This window comes from Patagioenas fasciata, chromosome 6, assembly GCF_037038585.1.
Source record: "Patagioenas fasciata isolate bPatFas1 chromosome 6, bPatFas1.hap1, whole genome shotgun sequence".
Lineage (NCBI taxonomy): Eukaryota > Metazoa > Chordata > Aves > Columbiformes > Columbidae > Patagioenas > Patagioenas fasciata.
This window is the reverse complement of record NC_092525.1, coordinates 28,884,477-28,907,801: the sequence shown is the minus strand read 5'-3', so window position 1 is coordinate 28,907,801 and position 23,325 is coordinate 28,884,477. Positions and strand designations below refer to the sequence as shown.

Here is a 23,325-nt window from a genome sequence, read left to right as displayed (position 1 = left end):
AGTCGTCTTATACTCTTGTTGCAGCAAGGTTCATAACACGGTTTTAATCTGTGACTAGAGCTCCTAGCTGCTGCTGAGAGTCTGTACACTGAGTCCTGTTCTTACAGCTCTGGGATAGTTTGCTCATATTTTTCTCTCTAGTAAATCAACCTGCATATTTACCAGTAACAATGATACTACTAATAATGAAATGACAGTGTCTTTTATCTGAACCTTTCTTTGTTGGAGCAAATACAGAGAATGCTTGCAAGTTTGAGAGTCATACTATTAGTCAGAAAAATATTGTTTGCTCTCTTTTTTGGCTAAGAAAATAAGGATATTTTGAAAATATGACATACTTTTCCTGGAGAGATGAAAGTTGGTATCAAGTGGTAAATTTTTAATTGCAATAATGAGAAGCTTTAGCCTAGAAAATAAGTTTTACTCAGTAGTAAAAACCCATAAAATGTACTAAAATACTTGTGAATAAAATGTCTTTTTTTTTTTGACAAAATAATATTTTCAACACAATTTCGTAATTGCAAAATAAAAGTGCAATTTCAGGTAGTGATGGGAAATGAGCAAGACCTTCACAGTAATGATCAATTGGTGCAAGATACGTTTTCTCATTGTCATATTTTAAAACAGTAATTTTTAAAAATGTGGGCTCTCACAAAGATAATTTTCAGTCTTAACATACCTGCTATCTGGAAGAATTAAAAGAAATCATACTAAATCTAACCATTTCCATGATAATTTCCTTCCCTGTCAGAATCTGACTCTGTTTAAGTCACTAAGGTTTTTTTTTACTGGCATTATTTAGTATTCAGGGTTGACTGCCGTGAACAGTTTTCCCCACATGCATCTTTCCTCTGTGTGAAAATGCTCCTAATACTATTCAGACCCCTTGAAGGAAAATGCTTATGGACACCTATTTGAAATAAATGAAAAATACCAGATATGATATTTTAAAACTTCCAGTAGCTTTCTAGAACAGGCTTTCTGGTGTTTAGATGGTGGGCAGTACTGTTTCCAGAACAGTATCACAACAGGACAGGTGTACTTAAAGAACAGCCATTGCAGGAAGAAGCACAACAATTTTTCCAGGCAGTGGCTTGAGTAAATAAACGGTGCAAAGAATTTTATATACCTATAGTAGTGCTTGAACTTGATATGGCACATGTTGGGTAGCTGTAATACTATATCACAGGTGGACTAGAAAATAAATACGCACAAAGCATTTTCTTAGATCTCCCACTGGAAGGATCAGGGCTGTTTCTCCTTGCATGTGAACAGATAGAGAAGGACTGGGAGAAACTGGTCAACAAAATATCTTTATATTCTAGCTATTCTGTCCTGGCCAGCATTAACCCACACTACTGCTGCAGTTGAACATCACATAGTCTTATGTGTATGTATCACCTGCTTCTTAGAAATGATACTCTGAAAACTAACCAACCATAGCTCTGGAGAAAGACGAGAAGGGAACTGGAGAAAACAACTGTCAGCATGTTTTGGAGAGGAATTTGTCACACAGGACCGCATCCAAGTATAGAAGAACATGTAAGTTATTCCACAGATGACGAGTGGCGACTACAGATATCCTACAAGCACAGTGTTACGGTGATGTGGGTCTTGTTTGTTAGCACTCTTTGGTCACACCATAATATAAAAATAATGTAAAGAATCCTATTATAAACATTAAGGAATCAGAGAATTATGGGAACAGGAAAGACCACACATTCATCTTGTGTACCACCATGCAAACATAGGGTTGCTCCCTCTTGCGCACCTGTCTCTGTTCTTTCTGATCCGAATAGTTATACAGCAGTCATCTGAGTTTTCCATATTGCTTAGAAGGAAGCCTTTATATTCTAAGAAGAGTAAATAAAATGTATTCTGATTTTTTTTTGGTAAATCACTTACATTGATCCCATTGTCATAGCAAGTACTTCCTCATATTTCTCTGGATTATATTTTTGTCTGGCTCATGAACCATAGGTGTATATGTATATTGTAACAGCCTGTGAGATCTTGGTGCTGAATACACTACATGAAGCTATGAGACTTGGGATGAATTGAAAAATCACTGTTCAAAGTTCATGGGAATGTTCAGCTGCTGTTTTTATTGTGCAGGAAAGACAGTAAAGCAGCCAGGTATCTGCATTGCACTTTCTGCTTAATGCTGTAGATGACTACGTAACATATAGTTATAACTATATATATATATATAGTTATATATGACTATATAACATAAGCTTATTTAAAATTGCCTTTACCCTTTTATAAAGCTATGTGGGTGGCCACTCAGGTTTAAATAGATAGGTATTTACCTCTACTAATATAATGCAAATAATGCTATGTGGCCATGAATAAATTTCTTAATTGAAATTTTAATCTCAACCCCACTACAATTAATAGGAGGACTCTTAACTCATTTATGTGAAAAATGGAGATTGTAGAAACATAGTTTTAAGATTTCTATCTTTGCAAACTGTAGCCTCAATTTCTAAGGTGTAAAATCTGTATTAAAATGATGTAGAATGGGGTGCTTAGTCAAAGATCCAGGTGAACTACTAGTCCAAAACACATTCAAACCTAAAGTCTATCTCTCATGATATGTCTCCAAAACAGAAAATAATTTTAATGTAACACACTGGAAAGAAAGGTAGACTTTTTTCCAAAATGCACAGGCTTTAGTGTGAACCTGTAGAACAATTACTAGTCTAGTGTTCTTATTTGACAAGACAATTAGAAAATTGGTTCCCAATAAGGTAGGACCACGTAATAATATTTTTACTGCTGCTGACTTGACTACATGGATTTTAATAATTTTCAGTAAGATTCAATATTCTAACTGATATATGCTGAAATAATCTCTTTACATATGGGAAGGGACAGTTTTATGACAAGAAAGTTATCTTTTCATAGCGTGAAATAAAGTAGCATTGGAGTTTATGATGTATTACAATAATCTCTCTCGTGTTTCAACATTTTTGCAGCATTTGGATTAAAGAAAGTACAATCAAGAAAAGAATGTTCTATCCAAAAGCGTGAGATGCAAAGAAAGGTCAACTGCAATTCTTTACCAGATACTTGTTGTTTAATGCAGCAGAATGTCTGAGATTTAACATAAAATCTTTAAAGATCTACAGGTTTCTGCACTTTCCTGAAGAGAGAGAAGCAAATTAATACTTTATTATTATAGTGCTCGCATCTTTGTACTAGAAGAGGACCCATTGCTTTACTTGTGCAAGACATTACAACACGAAGTCTGCAGTCTATGGAGCCATAAGAAGCAATGGAGCAGCAAGGAATTGTGACTTAATAAGGCAGTCACTCATCCAGGGGATCATACTACAGCTGAAAGGTGAGTTAATGCATAGGAATTGGGACAAAAGGAAAATGTAGCTACTGTTCCTGCTCTTACTGCGCTAAGCTCCTTCAGAGTGGAAACATGACAAATATGAGCAGCTGTGTATGGGTCCGACTGCAGTGGATGAAAGAATTTTACACCAAGGTTTTCAGTATATGTGAATACTGTTAATATCATCATTGAAACTGTTGTGAGCCATATTTTGCATATCTCTGTGTGTACTTGTGATGAGGATCCACAGTCTACTAAAGAAAACAAAGCAGCACAGGTAGGAATATGGTATAAGTATTGGGTTTTGGCATCTGGGATAAGATCTAGCTCACTCTATATTAAAGGGATTCACCTTTCCTAAATTTTGGTGCCTAAAATGTCAAAGTTTTTATCAGATTTACATGTCTGAGTTCCTGTAACAGTAGAAATTGAATCCATTCACTAAGTCGAGTTAAGACAGTTTCCAAACTAACCAGAGGTACAAGCTTATTTTCAGGGGGTGATGAATCACCCGCTAAACTTTGCTGATGGGATCCCAGGCTCCTCTGTTGCCAAAATGCAGTTAGATGAGCTGAGTCTTAGCCTTGGAGTCCATAATAAGAGCAGTCTCTCAGTTTTTGCTACCTCTTGCCCATTGATGTAGATCTTTGAATAAACTGCTGGAGCTGCACATCATGAAATAGGGACAGAGAGGTAAACTGTAGCTTTTGATATCTAATATTGTCTTTCATGAGAGTCAGTGGAGAAGCTAAATTACACTTACTATGCTCTTTCTTAAAAGACAAAACCAAACAACCACCACCAAACTACAACACCCCCCTGCCCCCTACTGAATTCTAGACCTGGTGTCCTTTTGGCAAGAACTACTGAGGTATCATAGGCATTCCGACTAACTAGGTACTGCACTCTTACAGGGAGGTATCTGAGACTACCAACCCCCAGCAAGAATATTCAGTTACTGTGAAGAAAAAGAACTATAGAAAAGTCTAGGAAAAAAAATAACCAAATTATTTATTTATTATATTTTACAGATTTAATCATTTAGGGAACTCTGAATGAAAGTGTTGAGCTTTATATCTATATCTGGATTAACGGCTTAATACCATGTATTCAAGATCCCACAAAATCTTTTAGACACTAGCTCCACAAAAAGAAGAAAATAACTGGTGAACTTTTGTATTACAGAAACATTGTCCTGGGAAGTTTTCCCAAGGATTTATTTCAAGGGACTGAAGGCAATATTAGAGAAAATGAATTTTCACTGAGTCATGATGACAAATTATAATTTTGCTCCTGAAAAAAAGAGAGACCTGAATGATACCAGGAATTTGTAGAAGGCATTTCTCTACTTTCCCAAAAATAAGTAATTTGACTTGGAGATCTAGCAAAGCTTAGGAAAACTGTAATTTGCTGAACATTTCAATTTGCCCTATTACATTTTCACTTCTGAGGATTTAAAATAAGGGTTTCTATAACACTACACATTTATTGTTTTGATAATTATTTGATTGTGTCAGCTCAAGATATAGAACTCCTTATTGCACTACTAATACAATATTCTTCAGAATGCGTGTTTAAAGGGAAAATTACATAGAACTGAAATACATTTAATAGCAATGTTTGAGCAACTGAGGCAGTTACATTGCTGGCCATGTTGTGATAATGAATAGATTGATATTTGTTGCTTTTAAATATGAACAAATTTTGAAATATTTTATTTTCTAAGATATTAATGCCTGAATGGTTTCAGTGTACAGTCTGACAGATACAGCCATTTTTTCCACAATGCAGAAAGAATTAAAGTGGTACCAGGAGTATCTATAACACACTAAGCCTTCAATAAAATAGAAAGACCTGTCTAAGTCATGGTATATAAAAGAAGCGAAGAATAATATTAGTAACTATTTGTGGATTGAAGTTATAACATTGGTTTTGATATTGAAAATAGTTGTAAAGTCTCAGTGACCAATATTTGGCTGCGTGACTTAGTGCATATTCTCAGCATGCTTATTTTAATTATTATTTAAAACTCTGGAAACAGATGACTATAAGTTGCTTTTTATGAGCTGAACTGCAGGTACATTCTATGCTACATCTCAGGGTCCTGCTGCCCAGTTTTCTAGATGACAGAAATGTTCAGAGGGTGCAGCAGATTCGTTTTGTCTGTGTAGCCAGTCTCCTTCCTTTCCTGCAGTCCAGGGTGCATGTGGAAGAGAGGGGCTGATTTGTAGCTGTGTCTCACCTTGGCAGAGAGCCAGAGTGTGGCCAGCATGCTGCCTCAGAAGTGCTGAGATGAGTTGTAACTATGGATAACTAGGAAGAAAATGTTATCAAGAAACCAGATAACATTCTGTCTTTGTAGTAATTCAGCTGTACCTATGTCTTCATGGGTATCAACAACTACGAGTAATAGAACTGGAGAACCATGTAAATATTTTCACTGCAGAGTTACAATGCACTTAACTAGGATGGTAAAGGATGTTGAGAAGAGACAGTCCTACATTTCATGGCAGAATGGTTTTCAAGCCTGAAGCAGCCTTAGGAGAGAGCTGTGTACAGGAAATGCTTAGAAATAATAAGCAGTCACAGAACTCTCCTGGTTTCAAGCACATCTGAACAATCAGCACAAGCACCAAACGTTCACACTTGGTGCCCTGTGGTAACTCATTTTAGCCAAAAGGGAATAATAGAATTCTGTTAGAACTCTTCTTTTGTCAATGAGTAAAAATTGGAGCTCAAAAGCATGTTATAAAAGACACCTCTGCAAACAGCTTAAGTCAACATTTCCATATGTAGGAGTCCAATTTTAGCAACTCAGATCTGTATTTTAGTTTCTCAGCTGGATGACCTGATTCTCGGAGGTGCTGTGTATCCACAAGTCTGACATCAATTTCAGTAGGATCATCAGGAACTGATTTGTGATTCCAAATCAAACTGGCAGATTAGGCATGTATTTACAGAGATGCCTAATTTTAAAGAAATGCATGTTTGGAAATACTTGTACAAATGTATTTTTAGGTCTGTTTTCTCTTCATAACACTTATGTAAGGTTTCACTGTTCAGTTTCTCTATTCCCATTTGCTTCATTACCTTCTGGATTGTGTCCCCAGTCCACTTCCTTTTGGCTAGTTGTTGTGAGTATCGCTAGAAGCAGTGGATATTTGCAGCCTTAAATGTCTTCAAAAAATCCGACACCTGTGGTACATAAAATTATGCTTTTTGTAATAAGCAAACATTTGACATGCACTGAGATCAAAGTCTCAAACTAACTCTAGCATTCAGTTTTCACTCAAACTCAAATAAATAAGTACAACTGCCTTGAAAACTCCCTGACTCCCAGGAGCGCAGATATGTTCTGCTCTGAACTACAGGATGAATGTGGCCTAGTCATTGCTACCCAGACTTCTAACAGCAATGTGCAAATTTCAGGGGACATAACACAAAGCTGAATTGTTTTAAGAGAAACAAGTTTCCCAGGTGCCATTTTTAACTAGAGACTCCTTCACTGACTTACCCAGGACAGGTCTGAATCACAAGGCAAGGTCTTCTGACACTAACTTGATCCAAGTGTCCAGCCTAGGCTTCTGGACACTATTAATTTTGGAGCCACAGAGACCTTCACCAAAGCACCCCTGTTATTCAGAGTAGCTGGAGGATAAAAGGGACAGTGTGGGTCTAGGTGTTTCTGATTCTCTTCTCATACATACAGTCCCAACTACTGTATGTGTCTTAGACTGAAAACCCAATTAGTTTTCATTACCGAAAGGAGTAGAGATCAGTATCTGCCAGTTTATCCTTGTATTATAGGATTACCCAATTGCTGTGCAAGTTATTTAGAGGCAGCACTGGGAGGAGTCTGACCTAAATTAATTCACTTATGAACGGGCCTTAACTAATAACACCAAAACAGTATGAGGAATAAGAGAGATAAGGTGACAGAGCTGAAAGTAATTATCTTTACCACAATGGGATGAGTAGCTTTAAACAAGTAAAAGACTGTATACTGGAAAGCAGTAATAAAGGCAGAATGTTTGGAAGGAGTCCCTGTCAAGTTTGTAGCCTGTAGTCAGGTTTTCTCCCTCTTTTTTTGTTTCAGGAAAAACATCCTGTCTGGATAAAAGTACCAATGTCCCTAGATCTGTAGTGAACTGTAATATTGTTTTATGAATTAGTAATTGAAAATAGCTTATTTATACTTTTTTTTTTGTTGTTGTTGTGGCATGGAATACTAAATACATTAAATCTTCACTTGAATTATTTTTTTATATAACTCACCATAAAACCCTGGAAAATACCCTCCAGTACAGTAAACTGTGCTTAAGAATTATTTGGCAGGAGACATTTTGATTCAAGGCAGGAACTCCAGTAATGATACCTTATTTGAACATGTTTTTATAAAACAGCTTTCTTCTGTAATTATATCTCAGGCTCTTAAAGATCAGGTAAACTTGAATAAATAATTTTTCAAGAAATTTCGAAGAGAAGACTAAGCTACTTTGCTTTTAGATCAAATAGTGGAATATCTTAACTAGATTCAAAAAGAATGAGAAAAATGCACAGCTAGAATTGGCACATTCCAAAATTACAGATTGCAGAGCAATTTTGCCTGATCTATACCGGGCTTACTCCCCCTCTACTTTAATTAAGGGCAAATGAAACAACAACAGTACTTTCTGATTGCCCCTTACCCATACACATACTCCCATTGAGATCAATGTAATGACTGATGTAAGAGTAAGTTCTTAACACTGCAAAATTTGCACAAAGCATTAACAATGTCTTGTTAAACAACATAAACGAGACTTATTTAGATGTTATTTTTAAAGGTGTTAGAGGGCTTGACAATTAATATTCCAGTGGCTCTTACTGACACTTAGGTCCTGTTGCCTTTAGAAATCTAAGAAGATCCCAGGCTAGACAGATGTCATAAAGAAACACTTCACAGATGTAAGTTCATTTTTAGAAAAAAAAAAATCTTAATTTCCTGACTTAAAGCAGAATTGTTCAACAGTATTATGGAAAGTTTGCATTTACTACCTATTCTGTATTTGTAAATAAAAATAATTAGAGTAGTTCCCAAGCATATTATCAAGATCAACTTTTAACTGTAATGAAAATGTATTTGAGAAAAGTAGATTGTAACTTGGGATATATTGACTCCCTCCCTCAGAGCACCAGGACTGCAATACCATAATTTAAATTTTCCTTTTCTTAAATTTATGGTGAATATACCAGAAGCCCACTGGTACGCATTTCTGTTTTTCCATATACTTGGTATAAATACACAAAAAAATGAGGTTAGCACTCTCTCCAATTAACATACACATATGACGCAGCGATTCTGTCAGCTGGTTGAATTGCAGTTTCCCAGTACAGACTGGATCTTGATGGGGAAGAGGATGAGAATGCATCATTGCTCCAAATCTTTGAAATTAGCAATGGACCAGTGCTTTTTATCGTCATTTGTCCAGTCTAAAGTTTCTACAGTGAGGTCTTTGATAATAGAAGAGGAAAGTAATTTATTGATGGGAGCTATTCTTATCAGATCCTTCTCATTCTTGATGGTCTCCAGGTGGGTACTTAAAATTGGTATGTGTGGTGCCTATTCCAAGTTGAACAGAAAAATCTCAGTTTAATTAAATTACTAATTCCCGTCAGGAACAATGTGATTATATGCTAATAGCCATGAATCTGCATGGAGGAGAGAAAAAGAGGAGGAAGACTGAAGATTGCAACTCTTTCAGGCTGCCAATTTGTCATCTGGACCTGCAGCACTTACAACGTGTAATTTTATCAAAAGGCTATTGTGTTTTATCAGCAGATCCTTTTAATCATAAATGCTTGTTTAACAGCAGGAATATAATTTCCTGTGATTTTGGGGTGTGGATGGAAGTTACAAATGTTTCTAGCAGCATAGTTACAATTTGAAACTGCTTAAGTAAAAAGTGAAACTACCATTTTGATGACTGCAGAAGTATGTGTGCACAGATACATTAAATCCAACATAGAGATGTGCACCACAGTAAGCAACAATTCCTTGTCCTCCTAGAAATCAGTGTGTCTAGATAGATAGCTCTATTTGAAGAAACTAGGAACATGAATGTTAAAGAATTTAGCAAGATCTGTGGAGGAATATCAATAATATGTGTATTCTTTAAAGTCTACAAATACTTCTTCCAAACACTTGCCAGATTTTGCTTTTTTAAAAAATACCCACACTTTTGTCCTTGTAATCAACCTTATTCTCTGAATTTAATGCAGCTTTTGACACAGCTGAAACACAACTATTGTAAGAACAAACTTCCATAATGGAATTATGTCATAAACATGTTGAATGAGTACAGGAAAAAATTGGTATATATATATTAGGCAATTACTAAAAGTGAACAATTTTGTAGGAAGGAAGGAAGAAGTAATTTTTCCCAGTCAACCTAGATAATCCATTTATACTATCTATTAATGCTTAGAAACATTTTCTGTTGCCTATAAAATTCTTCTTTCTTGATGCAATATGCATCAACATTGACACCCAGTGGCCAGAGAGACTTAACTCATGTTACTTACTCCTCAGCTCCCTTTCTGTGGCTGGTTTTAACATGTTAAGACCCTAAATTTAATCTAATATCTATATAATTATGCTTACACACATACAGGCACATAAGTCTAAGCAGAGAGAAAGAGATTTTCCACTTAAAATATGAGTATTAACATATGGAGATATTTTCAACAGCACAGAATGGCATTTGGACATCCATCTTCTTTTGACATTCAACGGGAATTAGCCCTTGGAGTGACAAATTATGCCAGTGAAAAATCTTCTCTTATACACTGTCATTGTCTGGTTGCAATAAGAAACATGTTCATACCAGTCAAACAGAATTACTCCCTACTAGAACACAAAGATCCATAAAAACTGCAAGTGCCATGTCAAAAGCACAAAACCAAAGTATATTGATCTCCTTATTTTGCACAGTTCTTATGTAAGCATGTACATGGTTCATGTGAACAATAGTCTCCTAAGATTTTTGTTCTTTAAGCCAACATTATTGAATGAAAACTGTACACAGATATGTCTGCAAGAAGTGGGGCAATGCTGTAAAATAGAGGAAGGATTTAAGGACTGAGGAGACACAGAAGTGACAGAAATCATCAGGCAGTGAAAGAGAACGAGGTGACTGGCTTCCCTTTGTGAGAGTCCTGGAATATAAGCAAGAGTTGTGACCACTGCAGTAAGAACAAAATAGATTCTGGTAATTAAAACAAACAAACAAAAAACCACAAACAAACAAAAAACCACGAACAACCAACCACAAAACCAAAACACACATCCTTTTATGTTTCTGTGATATCATACACTTTTCTCATGCTACTTACTTGAAAGGGCATATTTTCCTAGAAGACACTTGACACTACAGACAATATTCAGAGAACAAAGCAGAGCAAACCTGTAAGAGCAATATTTGGTTCACAAGCCAGAGGCTAAGTACTTTAGATATCAGGGCAATTAAGTACAAAATAACTGGACTTTATAGAGGAATTTGAGAAGCACGAGTAGAATGGAAACTAAGAAAAACACTGTTTTCCTATTATAATGTAGGACTCTGAATAGTAAATACTTTGACTGAGGCAGAATTTGTTGTCTTAATTTGATTCAAAACACCCCTCATCTCCTTCGGAAGAGTTAGCTGACCTAGACTGTTGCCTTTTCAATAAACTCTGTTTCTTTCTATTACAAAGTCTTATAATGAAGAGCAAAGCCCTGCCTCCTGAATATTCTGTCCACATTTCCTTTACATTTCAAAGTACCGTTCTAAATTTCTTGGAATGATGTGAGGTTTTTTTGTGGCAAAATTAATTACAATATTTGGAACTCAACCTCATGCAGAATGTAGCTCTTTATTGCTGTTGAGACAGCTGTTGAGACAGAGGAGGACAAAATAGAATAAGAAAATACAGGGAGCATCAACAACAGAAATCCAGAGGTAATTTCTTTGTTAATAAGAATAAAGGTAAAGTATGACAGTTCATTTCAGTAAGTACAAGAGTGACAAGCCTACTGCTCTTCCACTATAAGGCTAAATTATAGTAATATATGTGTTATACTGGTAGGTATTTCAGGAAGTAGAAGAGGAGAAGCACAATAATTGAAGTTCTATTAGGTAGGTAGCTGAAACGATACTTCCCCAATTTACGTGTTGACATCCAAGTGTTACTGTACCTTCTACCATAAAAGCCCTCTGCTTTGCTCTCTGATATGGCTGATCTCCCCATTTTTCAGCAGGTACAGGCAATGAAAAAAGCAGTGCTCTCTTGTGCTATGAAGAATTTTTAAGCAAGGTTTGTAAGGAGTCACAATATCACTTAATAGGTGAAGCATCTGAAGGATTTGTTTTGAATAATAAACCCGCAGTACATGAGTGTTCCTTTGTGTCTTCCAGGAGTGGGTCTGAAAACTTGTGTTATTTCCAGCTACGCTAGTTGTTATAGTCACATGTACACATCTCCCTGTACATTTTGTCTTTCATATAGCCTTAGGCCACTAAGGCTACAATAGCACTATAATACGAACTTTCAAAAAAAACATAGAAGCAGATCCGTTCAACGCAATGCTGAAGGACAACTTTAAAAAACTTCAAGATATTAGTAAAGCAAAACCATTTGTTATTACAAATTTGCTATTTGCATTAGGTTCAGCTGGAAAAGGACAACTGAAAAGAGTGTCAAAGACCAGTTTGCATTGCAAAATGAAAAAAGATCATTAGATGCTAAAACATGAAAAAGATATTAATTCATATCCTATCACTATGAACAGATGTGATCCTAGGGAGTGGAACGTGACAGCTTGATGACGCTACTGCAGAGAGAAATTATATATGTGTGTGTACACGTGCATATGTATATAACAACACCTACAGTTGCTTGGCCAATACTGCAAGTAATTCCAATCACTGAAATGTATATTTTGACACATGGACATGAGTTTAAACACTTGGCAGACTTTGCTTATATTGTGCATCAAATGTTACTGTTAAATGCATGAATGCTGTCTGAGAGCCTTATAGCACATAGTCAAGAGGATTTGTCATTACTGATAGTGTTCTAATTGCATTACTTTTGAAAAACAAAAACTGTCTTCTGAATATTTTGTCCTATCTTGAAGTATGTTAGGTAAGTTGCACAGTCATTCTAATTAATTCTTCAGTCACTGTTGTAGATTCACCTCTAAATGAGGCTGTTCTAGAATAGGCCAACAGTAAATCAGGTATCCTTGCTGATCTTGGTATTAACAGGTCAGCCACTGGCAATGAAAGTCGTGCAGATTAGCCCCCTGAAATAGTAAATGAGGATAGTGGGTACTTGAAGTGACATATTCATGGATTACCTGATTAACATGAATACAATAACCCACACATTTTTTCAGTGTTGGAAAAAATGTTATATTCAGCAATTAATCATTACTCTTCAAAATCTAATGAGCCCTTAGGAAAAAGACATTGCAGTAGACAGCATAAGCGGACTAAAAGTGCTTAGAGTGTTAGTTATTATCTTTTAAGCTAAATGAACTACAACTACTCATTAACATGTTCCTGCAGTATGAAAGAAATGAGCTTGCCTGTACTGAGAACTTACCAGAGGAAAAAAAGTATAATGAATAAAAAATGAACTTATGTTAAGGAAATATAAATGAATGTAGAGAGGAACCGGAGTTTCAAGATCTAGTCCCATATTCCTCTGCATTCCAGGATCACAACATTCTTAAAAAGCAACATATTTTCAGTGTTAATCATGAGAGAAATGAAAATAAACATTTGAACACAAATGAGAGTTGTAAGTGTTCTTCACAATGCTATTAGCAGCTATACCTAGGAGGTATATCATTACTGACTGTAGTTAAGCAAAGCGGCTAAAATTATCCAATGAGTAATGATAAGCAGGAGCCACAAGAAGAGTGATCAAAAAAGGAAGTGAGAATGCATATGACAAATAAAGTTGGTTGTGTCCTTCCCATTAATTCATGGATCAAACTATGTGAAGTGCTAATGGTTAACTAATACCCATACAATGCTTATGTTTTCTAAATCGTATGTGACTGTAAGCTTAGCACATATTACTGCCATTGGAAATGTATCACAAAGGTGCATTAGTTGTTTGTTTCTTTTTCATATCCCTGAGAACTATGACTCAATACCAACTGAAGGGGAAAATACTTTAATTTCATTTCCCTAATTACAAAACTATGCAAATGGTTCAACTCTCAAGATGGTCCCAGAGTTTCAGCCTGCCTGCTCTCTGAGCTAAAATAATAGCATACCAGCCAAATGAAAGAGCACAATTTTCCCAAGTTTCCTATGGTGGTAGAGTTTTACAGTGTCTGAATTCTGTTCTCAGAGGGAAACACGATTTGAGTGTAGTAAAATTCATTAGGATATTCTTGTATCTGCACTTTAATGTCAATTTCAGTGCCTTTATTTCAGCCTTTATACAGAACTTCAGTTTTACCCTTGAGCCATCCCAGTGAGGGAACCACAGAGTCACCTTTCATTATTTTGCTCCAGTGCTTCAAAACCATTGTGTTCAAAATATACAGAAATATTCACCAATAGTGATGATTTTTGTTTCTGTAAAACACGAATGAGAAGGGTAACTTGGTAGTGATGAATATTTTTTACCACTTTCAGCACTTGTCTTGGCAATCTTCCCTGTGGCTTTTCCTCTCTTTTTCATGTCCTGGGAAACATGATTTTAGTAATGTGTGTAGTACCCCTCTCATGTCTGTGGTATGCTTAGTGTGGCACTCCTCGCGCCTACACACTATTCCAAAAGTGTCATACAGAATTCATAGATCAAAAATAGAAAAATTCCAATAATGCAAATACAACATTTATAAGCTGATGCCAGTCCACCAATTAAAATTACATAAAAATATAGTGAAAATACTGGTGAGAGGTAATATTGCCTGAGGGAGCAGTAACATTTGATAGTGCAGAATAGAGTAGAATAGACTAGACAATTTCAAATGGAAGAGACATGCAATGATTATGTAGTCCAACTGCCTGACCAATTCAAGGCATGTTTTTAAGGCATTGTCCAAATGCCTCTTAAACACTGACAGCCTTGGGACATTGACTACCTCTCTAGGAAGCCTGTTGCACTGTTTGATGACACTCTTGTTTAATAAATGCTTCCTAATGTCTGGTCTAAAGCACCCCTGGTGCAGCTTTGAACCATTCCCACACATCCTATTATTGGATGCCAGAGAGAAGAGCTCAGCACCTCCCTCCTCACTTCCCTACTCGGGAAGCTGTAGAGAGCAATGATGTTGCCCCTCAGCCTCCTTTTCTCCAAGCTAAACAAACCCAAAGTCCTTACCTGCTCCACACACCATGTTCCTTCCAGCCACTTTGTTGCCTTCCTCTGGAGGCATTCAATGACCTTGATGTCCTTCTTAAATTGTGAGGCCCAGAACGGTACACAGCACTCAAGGTGAGGCTGTGCCAATGCTAAATACAGCAGGATAATCACCACTTTTGACTGGCTGGTTATACTGTGGTTGATGAACCCAGGATGCTGTTCGACATCTTAGCTGCCAGAGCACTGGGGACTGCTGCTTTCTGCCTATTTAAGCAGCTATGGAAGAAAATAGTATCTCCTAAAAGCTACTACTTCTATTTTCAGTTCTTCTTTGCACTAAATGTCACTGTCAGATTCTGAAACTTTTTCTTGAATATTTTTTGAAAAATTGTCCTGACATTGTATCAAGGAACAAAAACACTATGATGCACAGTGCTTCTAGTCATAACACCTGTTAGTCTTTTATTCACTGGTAACTTGAAACATTCTTTTGTCTCTTTTACATTTCTCTTTTGGCAGAAACTAATTGATTTAGCAATTTGAAAACTGACAGTGACACTATGTAATAATTTTGTTGTCAAAGTGTTGCAATGGAACTGGAAATAAGAGCAACTACTTTAAAATAGAGAGAAAAAAAATCACAGTGTGCTGTTCATGGGCTTGCTCATGAAGGCCAGAGATGTAAATGTCCTCTTTCAAGGCAAAAATGCACACTATATTTTCCATATGACTGTGACTATGCTACCTCCCCTTTGAATTAGAAGTCAATATTATTTTCATTATTAACTTCTTTGGCATTTCATTCTACCTGCTCCATAATATAATTAGGACCATATCTAGTAGCAGCAAGATGAATCTGCAAACCTTGTTGTGCCAGATATACAGAATTGAGCACTGCGTGGGAAGTGTAATTGCTGAGCACTTTATAGAGCCTTCACTGCTTGACTCCAAACTGGGAGGGGCTGCAAGCAAATTAGAAGACAAGAGTAGAATTTAAAATTGTCTGGACAAGTAGGAAAAAAAAAGAAGGCATTTCTGTGAAGACAAGGGCAAAGTATCATGCTTTCTATGATAGGAATAATCAACTGCAAAGTAGAAGATGGAGAATGCCTGGGTTGGCTCACTGAATCTGTCATTCTGGTGTGAACAGGAGGAAGAAAAATAGCAAACTGTAATGGGTATAGTAATATTTTTAATATAAGCTTAACAGAAGTTTCAGTATTATCTTCAGGTGTGGGTACCAGACAGCAATACAGAGAGGAAAATTTTGGTTTGGAGAAGGGAAACAGCAATGAGTAGGTTAGAAAACAAGATCTCTGAGATATTATTACAAACCTTAGGTTGTTTTGTTTAGACAAGTTAGTTTATAGCTGCAGTACTGAAACCAGCAAAACTATTTCTCATCAGCTGACTCATGAAAGCCATGAGATTGCTCTTACCCTGCCCCACTTGTGAAAGTCCCTGCTTTTGGCTTAAACTAGTTTCTACTAACTATTTTGCTTCACAGCTGCAGCAGGCAAAGAACAGGGGAGTTATCCAAGGCGAGTTGATGGGCAGGATAAACACATGACCTGGGATAAACTTGGTGGTTTTTTTTCAATTGATGCACCTTGAGAAAAGACAGTAACTGTTTTCATATGTTCAAAATTTCTGCAAAGAGGAAGAGAACATATTAATATCCATATTCATTGTTTGTAAGAGAAAAAGGGCATTAGCTACAGCATGAAAAATACAGGTTAGACATCAATAACAGAACTCCTTTCCCAACCATGAAGATTGTTAAGCACTGCAGTGGGTACACTAGGCAAGTATCTGTCACGAATTGTTCTGGTGTAGTTGATCTTGCCATAAGGATTTTTTTTCTGAAACATCTATGTTACTGTGGTTTTATTTGCAAGGGCCTGTGGGATCAGATCTGCCAGAGGAAGTCTACACCAGACAGAGCTCTGTGTTTCTTGTCTGCCTGTTCTAATGAAAACTAAACAAAACAAAAAAAAAAAAAAATCAAACCAAAAACAACAAACAACCCCACCCCACTTTTTAATTGTTTTAGATCAGTGAAAATGAACCCCAAAATAGTAAAATTTCTACAATAAAACTTCATATATATGTTCAAATCCAGAAAATGGCTACTGGTGTCTGATCAGACACAAATTCTTTTAAACCAAATACACTGACAATAAAGGCAAGCCAGTTACATACCTAGTGACACAAGCTATCCCAACTTCTAAAGCTTAGAGCTAGCTTTATTAAAAGCTTCAAGGACTTTCTGAAGTAACAGTATTGTTCTAGTTTGCTTGTATAAGTAAGTGTGTTCTCTGATACATACAGAGCAATGCAAAAGAGCCTCCTGCAAAACTACCCACGCATGACTGTTTTCCTGTTTGTATATTTTTTTACAATGCCTTTAAAAAAAACAAAACAAAACAAAACAAATAGTTTCCTTAGTATTTATTTTACCAGAGTAACTTTAAAAAAAGACATTTAGTCAATCAATCACTGATTTATTCTGGCAAACAGACAGCTAGCTAAAATTATATTAGATAATAAGAAACTCACATTTATCATACAAACTGATATTTCAAAACATTAAACTATACCAAAACTAAGTACTACTGGTCTTTGCCTGGCATACTGATTTTCTCAGGAATATATCCTAACAGAATAGTTATAAATGGAACTCACTAATTTCTCCTTCCTACCACCTGAATGCTTTTATTGCCATGACAACTAACAAGTTCTAACTCCGGTTAAGGTTGAATGGGAAAAACCAATGTTTTGTAACCAGCTGATGTGCTTCCCAAGTGACAAGAAGGTTTTTCCATCTTGTTAGTGGCATGTTTTTGCTAGTTAATTAAACGAGTATCTGCTGATTAAAGGTATGTCAGAATCAGTAATTATTCCTGTAATACTACAGGCTTATTATGAGAGAGATTTACCACTGAAAAACCTGTGTCTGGGTAGGGAGACTGAAGTGGAAAGAAACAGCTCAATCTTACTCAAGCTGGCACATGCAGCTCAAAAAAGTGGGAAGTTTTGACTGGTTATAAGTCAAGGTGGGCTACAGGCAACGGATATAGTAATCAGAACTGTTAGCCCCAGAACCATCAAGGCCTAGATCATACAGTTAGTTAAGTGCCTATGCATGCAGCAAAACTGGTATTTTGGTGCAACCAGGTGGAAAAGCCATCATTTAACCTGTTTTGAAACCCGGGATTGCCTAGGTTTCTTTTCTGGGAAATTAATTAGTAAATAAAAAAATCCTGACCCTTTAGAGGAGATGGCAGGGAGAGAGGAGAAGAAAAAACCCAGGATAATGTCAGATGGAAATGTTTGTTGTTTTCTTTGGTATGTTAGTTCCCATTTCTCTCTCAAAAACCCCACTCTCTGTCAATCCAAATGGTTAGGAATAATTTTCATTTTTTTGCAGCTAAGAAGCTAAAGGACTGAGGAGGATGGGATGGAAGATGAATTATCTGTCTAATTAACATAAATGCTTGGGGTTAGCAGAGCCTGCAGGGCTGCAGGAGAAATGCAGTGAAACGCACATTTTAACAAGCACATGCGAACTACTATTGAACCAGAACAAGAAAGGCTGCAGACAAGATGTATAGAATCTGAAATCTGCATTATCTGAATTTGTCACTCAAATTAACTGCCTCTGTGTCTCTGGACTCTCAGCAAGAAGAAATTATTGTAGCTGCTAGACCTAAATCACAGCTGCTTTAAATACTGTGACCTTGCAAAGGAAATGAAGGTAGTATTTTTAACCTAACCAACAGACTTGCTTAGAAATGCAAGTCAGAAATGATGTGCATCTTGCAAAGGTGCACAGGGTTTTCACAGTGATCTGAGAAGACTGGAGAAGGCTTGTGTACGTAGTGGTGAACCTGATCAGTGCCAGGCCACCTCTTGCCATTCTCTGCTGAGTTCCTTCTACAGATTCACAGCATCCTGTGTGAGTGTGGGGGAGAAGAATGGATGAAAAATACAAGACCATGTCTAGGAGGGAATTCAAGACAAAGGGAAGAAACAGGGGGAATCCACTATGTCTGAAATATACTTATTTCAGTTACCTGCTTAAGTCTCAGCTGACATAAGAAAGAATTAAGACTGCTTAATCTGGGTCAGGAAATGTGGAAAGGAACTGAAAAGAGAGTAGGGGGGAGGAAGCATGTCTTAAGGGCTTGTGTTTTTCTGAGATATGCTTCCTCCTGGACAGTGTATTAAGTCCCTGAGTCTGTGAACTTCAGTGGCTTGTGAAGGCCCAGCTACAGGGTAATGTAGTCGAAGATGTACCTCTGCTTTAATTTCAGGTTACAGCTATATCAGTTGTGTTTGGAAGCTGGCAGAAGAAAGGTTAACTACCTCTTTGTGGCAAGAAGCAATACCCACAGCTATCTGCTCTTGGGGCAGAGATTTTCGGGCTAGCAGTGTTAGGTCAGCTGTGAATAATCAATTAATTTCCCCAGTTCAGTAGAAGAGTAATGGGTATTTATTGATTTATTTTTGTGAGAGTTTTTTGTAGAAGTGTGGTTGACTAATTCTTGGTGTTTGCATAAACTCACCTCCACATTTTAAACTATTCTAATCTGTCTAAACATCCTCATGTACTGCCAGTAGTTTGTAGAGAGCAAGAGAGAAGAATAGGACTTCTGATGCCTCTTTTTGTGAAGTAATCATGTTTATGTAGATTTGGATATTGTTTTGCAGTCCGAATGCTACAGCACAAGCCCCATAAGAAGAGCAACAAAATGCTACAGACAAACTTGACAATTTAGGGGGATGTACAATGAGTGTATTTCTGGGGTTAGGCACATAATTTCATGTGCTTTTTCTCTTAAGAATCTTCATAAATTTAATGTATTATTTCTTCTGGAAGTGCTATTTTTTTGTGCCATACTTCCAGTTAAAGGCCTATTTTTAACTTGTATAGACTGGAAATAAAAATGGGTGAGGGAACAGGGATATATTCTTTTTTTCCTGAAAGATGAAATCTTTGACATCACACTAACCAAACATGATTAATCAACTCTAGGAATAGCTACAGCGAGTGAATGAATGGAAAAAAATTGAATGAGATAAAGACTCTTCCAGTGAGAGAGAAGAGCTGATTGAGGGCAAATACTAAAAATCACTGCTTCTGACAGAAGAAATAGGGCATTTAATCTAGAATTCCAGGAGAGCTAATCTAGTAATGGTGAGAGCTATTGTCACTCATTTTCTGATAAACATGGAAAAGAAAGAATAGTGGATTTTGTCAAGATTAGAATGCAAATCAATGTTATGTTTGCTTGCTTCAGCTGAACAACAGGCTAGTAGATTCAAATCAATTAAATAATAAAGGAATAGTTGCCAAAGGAAGAGATTATATGCAGAAGGGGGACAAACTTCAAAATCAGTGACAATGCCTGAAAGAAATCAGACATCTATGACAATACCTTATAAAATAGATTTCCAAGTGATGGTTGATACTGTCCCAGACACCAGCAATAAATCTATGCCAGAGAACGTAATGTTTAGCATGTTTAGCAATGCACAATCCTGAAATAATGGAAAAAAAATCTAGTCACTGATACTTCATTTTGGAAATAAGTTGCCTTCTACTTTTTTAAAGGAGCAACAGAATATGAAGATCACTGAATTCAAACCTATGTTCAACTTTTATAGCCGAAAGAGGGGCTCAAAGTGAAACAATCTTTTGAGACCAAAGAAATTGCGCCTTTTAAACTAGTGCCAGTCTAAGAAAATAATGGCAATCATCTTGACAACTGTAGAAACACAGATATATGACAAGTATAGCTTCTATAGTATGGACTCCTTTCCTTCCTTCAATTCAAGGTTTGGAGTCTTGGCTCTGTATGGTCTCTGCAAAGACCCTGTCAATCACCTGTCTTGCCTGCGTTGGATACCATGCAATATGCCACATCACTATCACCACTGTATAGGAGAAACTCTGGCCTTTTTTGCACTGCTGTTGCACAACTAGACGCTGTGACTCTTAGCTCATTATGCCCTGAGAGCATATGCTCTTGCCTACTCAGGTCTGTCTCGGTAAAAATACGATATGCTAGCTCAGACCTTACCACAACACTAAGTGCGTAGGAATAATTATATTACAGACTGTAAGATAGCTAATGTCCTTCCACACACCTTTAAATATTGAATCTTCCACATCTTTTTTAGGAAGCTGTCATTGTTGACTTACTTCCATCTTGAGTGATTCGCTGTCTCCCGTATTTTCTGTAGTACTGTTACCTAAGCAGCTGCTCTCTCTTGTGTCTTGGTTACCTGATTTATCCTCCTCATCTTATTTCCTTTGAAACTGCTTTGAAAATTGAAGTGTGGCCTCTTAAAATGCTTTCCATCCCACCTTTTTTGGTATCAAATATAGTCCCTTCAACTTCTCTAACTATAATTTAAATGCCCTATTAAAAACATTGCATATAAAATACAATCACGGAAGCAAACTCCAGGGTAGGTCCCTATGCCACAGACAACTGAGTTCATAGTTGACATTAACACTCCTGCAGAAAACAAAGGTATGTTTTGTTTGCAGTGGGTCAAATACTAAAGTAAACAACGAAAACTTCATTATTTTTATGATCATATATTTCAAAAGTTTTCTTGGAAGCCTCCACTGTTTGTACTCCTGGATTAATGCCATTCAAAATGAAAACAGAAGTTAAGACAAGACCTAAGTAGTTAATCAGCTCACAGCTAACTGAGGTTAAAGAGAGCTTGGCAAGGAAAGGAAGCCAGGCTTCCAAACTCCGAGGCCTGCTACAAGTTTTTGATATAAACCTGCTTATTCATCTTCTCTATAGCACTCATTGGAACTGAACTGATTGGCACATACTGTTTTCTGGATGGCTTTAGATGATGTAGCACTGTCTCTAGAGACAGACGTTCTCTCTTCCACTGAAGGTAAGCTCTTCTCTCTACTGCTTTTTCTCAGAAGTTAAAACAGAGCTTCATGCTTACTTGGCAATGTAAAAATAGCACTGCTGAATCTGCTTTTAACTCTTTAAAATCTATTTCAAACTGTAAGGTTTTTCAATCCATAGCATTAACACTGCTGTGGAATGCTATTCTCAAAATTCACTGCCACTCTTGGAAGAGAAAATGATCATTGTGAGAGACTTTGGTCTTAATGACCTGTAGAATCCGCTGGGGTCTTGTTAAGCATCTCTTTCCCAGCCTATTAAGATAGATATCAATACCTTCTGGAAATAAGTTTTTCTGCAATGTGATAAGGACAGCACGGGCTTAAGCAAATCAGGCTATAAGCAACATGTTGGTTACAAATGTCCACTATTTTGAGAAATACTTTTTGGAAGAAAAAATAAATTTAAAATTGAAAAATATATATTTTTTAAATAAATCATTTTTGGACAGCAGACAGGTTATTCTATTACTGGAATTTCAGTTCACAAATTCTGTAATTTTTGCTAACAGCTCTGAGGCGAGAGAAGAATCAATATTTAAAAGAAGATATCACCCAGGACCATTAAGTAATATATTCTTGTATGTATATTTTTCCTACCTGACAAAACCTCGTTTTCCCTGGTTTAAGGAGGTAGTTCTTGAAGACGCAGAACATTAAGCACTTGAGTACTCCTCTGGTCTATAGAAGGTTGAGGAATGTATGGGAAAGCAGCTATTGCAGACTTTTGGGGACTCAACCATTCAAATAGCTGTTCCTATGAGCAATTACTGCATGAACATATGTTGAGGTAAAGTAGTATTGTGTCCTCCCAGTCTTGGAAGCAAATACCCAGGTCAAAGATTACCTCAAAGATTATCTCAATTAGTCCTAAGACACAAGCCGTAAGTATGACAATTAAGAGAGGAGTACTGAACATCTGGTATCTTGTGATAATGGTCTCATCAGATATGAAAATTATGTGAGTCTATTATAAAATATATAGCACAAAAAATATTGAACTTTTAAAAGACAACATTTGAAGGAATAATGGATGGAAAGAGCTTGATTAAAACCACCTGCTGTTTACTGTGGGATGTCAGAGGTGAATATGGTATATGGAAAAAAAATTACTTGGGGCTCCTGTATTGTCCAGGTGGGTATATTATGCTTTTATATGCTTCTTTGTGTATTATATTTGTTTGAATGAATTCACCTTATTGGATTTCCTTGTCAGAACCCACATGTCATGGCAAAGATTCTAGTCCCTGGCATTATGATTTCTCAGAAAAGTTAAGTTTTAGAACTAAGTTTGAATATTTGATTATGGGGATACAAGACAGAGGATCCACACACTGCATCATGCTATAAAGAGGGTTAAATAATTGGTGGTTAAAATGAAAGGTTGATTGTTCGATTAGTGTATGATGTTATATAACTTTTCAAAACCAGTGACACAGTGGGAAAACAGCACTGAGTCGCTTGCTGAGTGGTAATGGCAATTCCAGATTTTTCAGGATTTTTGGAAAAATCTAAAATGATTTGCTAATTAGTAGTATAGGAAGTGTCTGAAAGCCATGAAGATCAACAGAGAATTTTGGTTTTTTAGGTACACTGTGAAAGTAAGATATGTCCTAGCCCTAGAGGGGAGTGACTTAGAAAAGGAATCACTTTCCTGTTCAACACATGGAGAAATGGATCA

At 36.6% G+C, this 23,325-nt stretch overlaps 1 long non-coding RNA gene across 2 annotated transcripts in view; it reads right to left on the bottom strand.

Moving 5' to 3' along the window:
• Window positions 1–23,325, bottom strand: part of LOC139828304 (uncharacterized) — a 49,199-nt gene that overhangs the window by 10,126 nt on the left and 15,748 nt on the right. For both annotated transcript variants that reach the window (XR_011739775.1, XR_011739774.1), the window contains exon 2: window positions 6,437–6,541. This is a non-coding gene — a long non-coding RNA (uncharacterized lncRNA). The remainder of the gene's footprint in view (window positions 1–6,436; window positions 6,542–23,325) is intronic.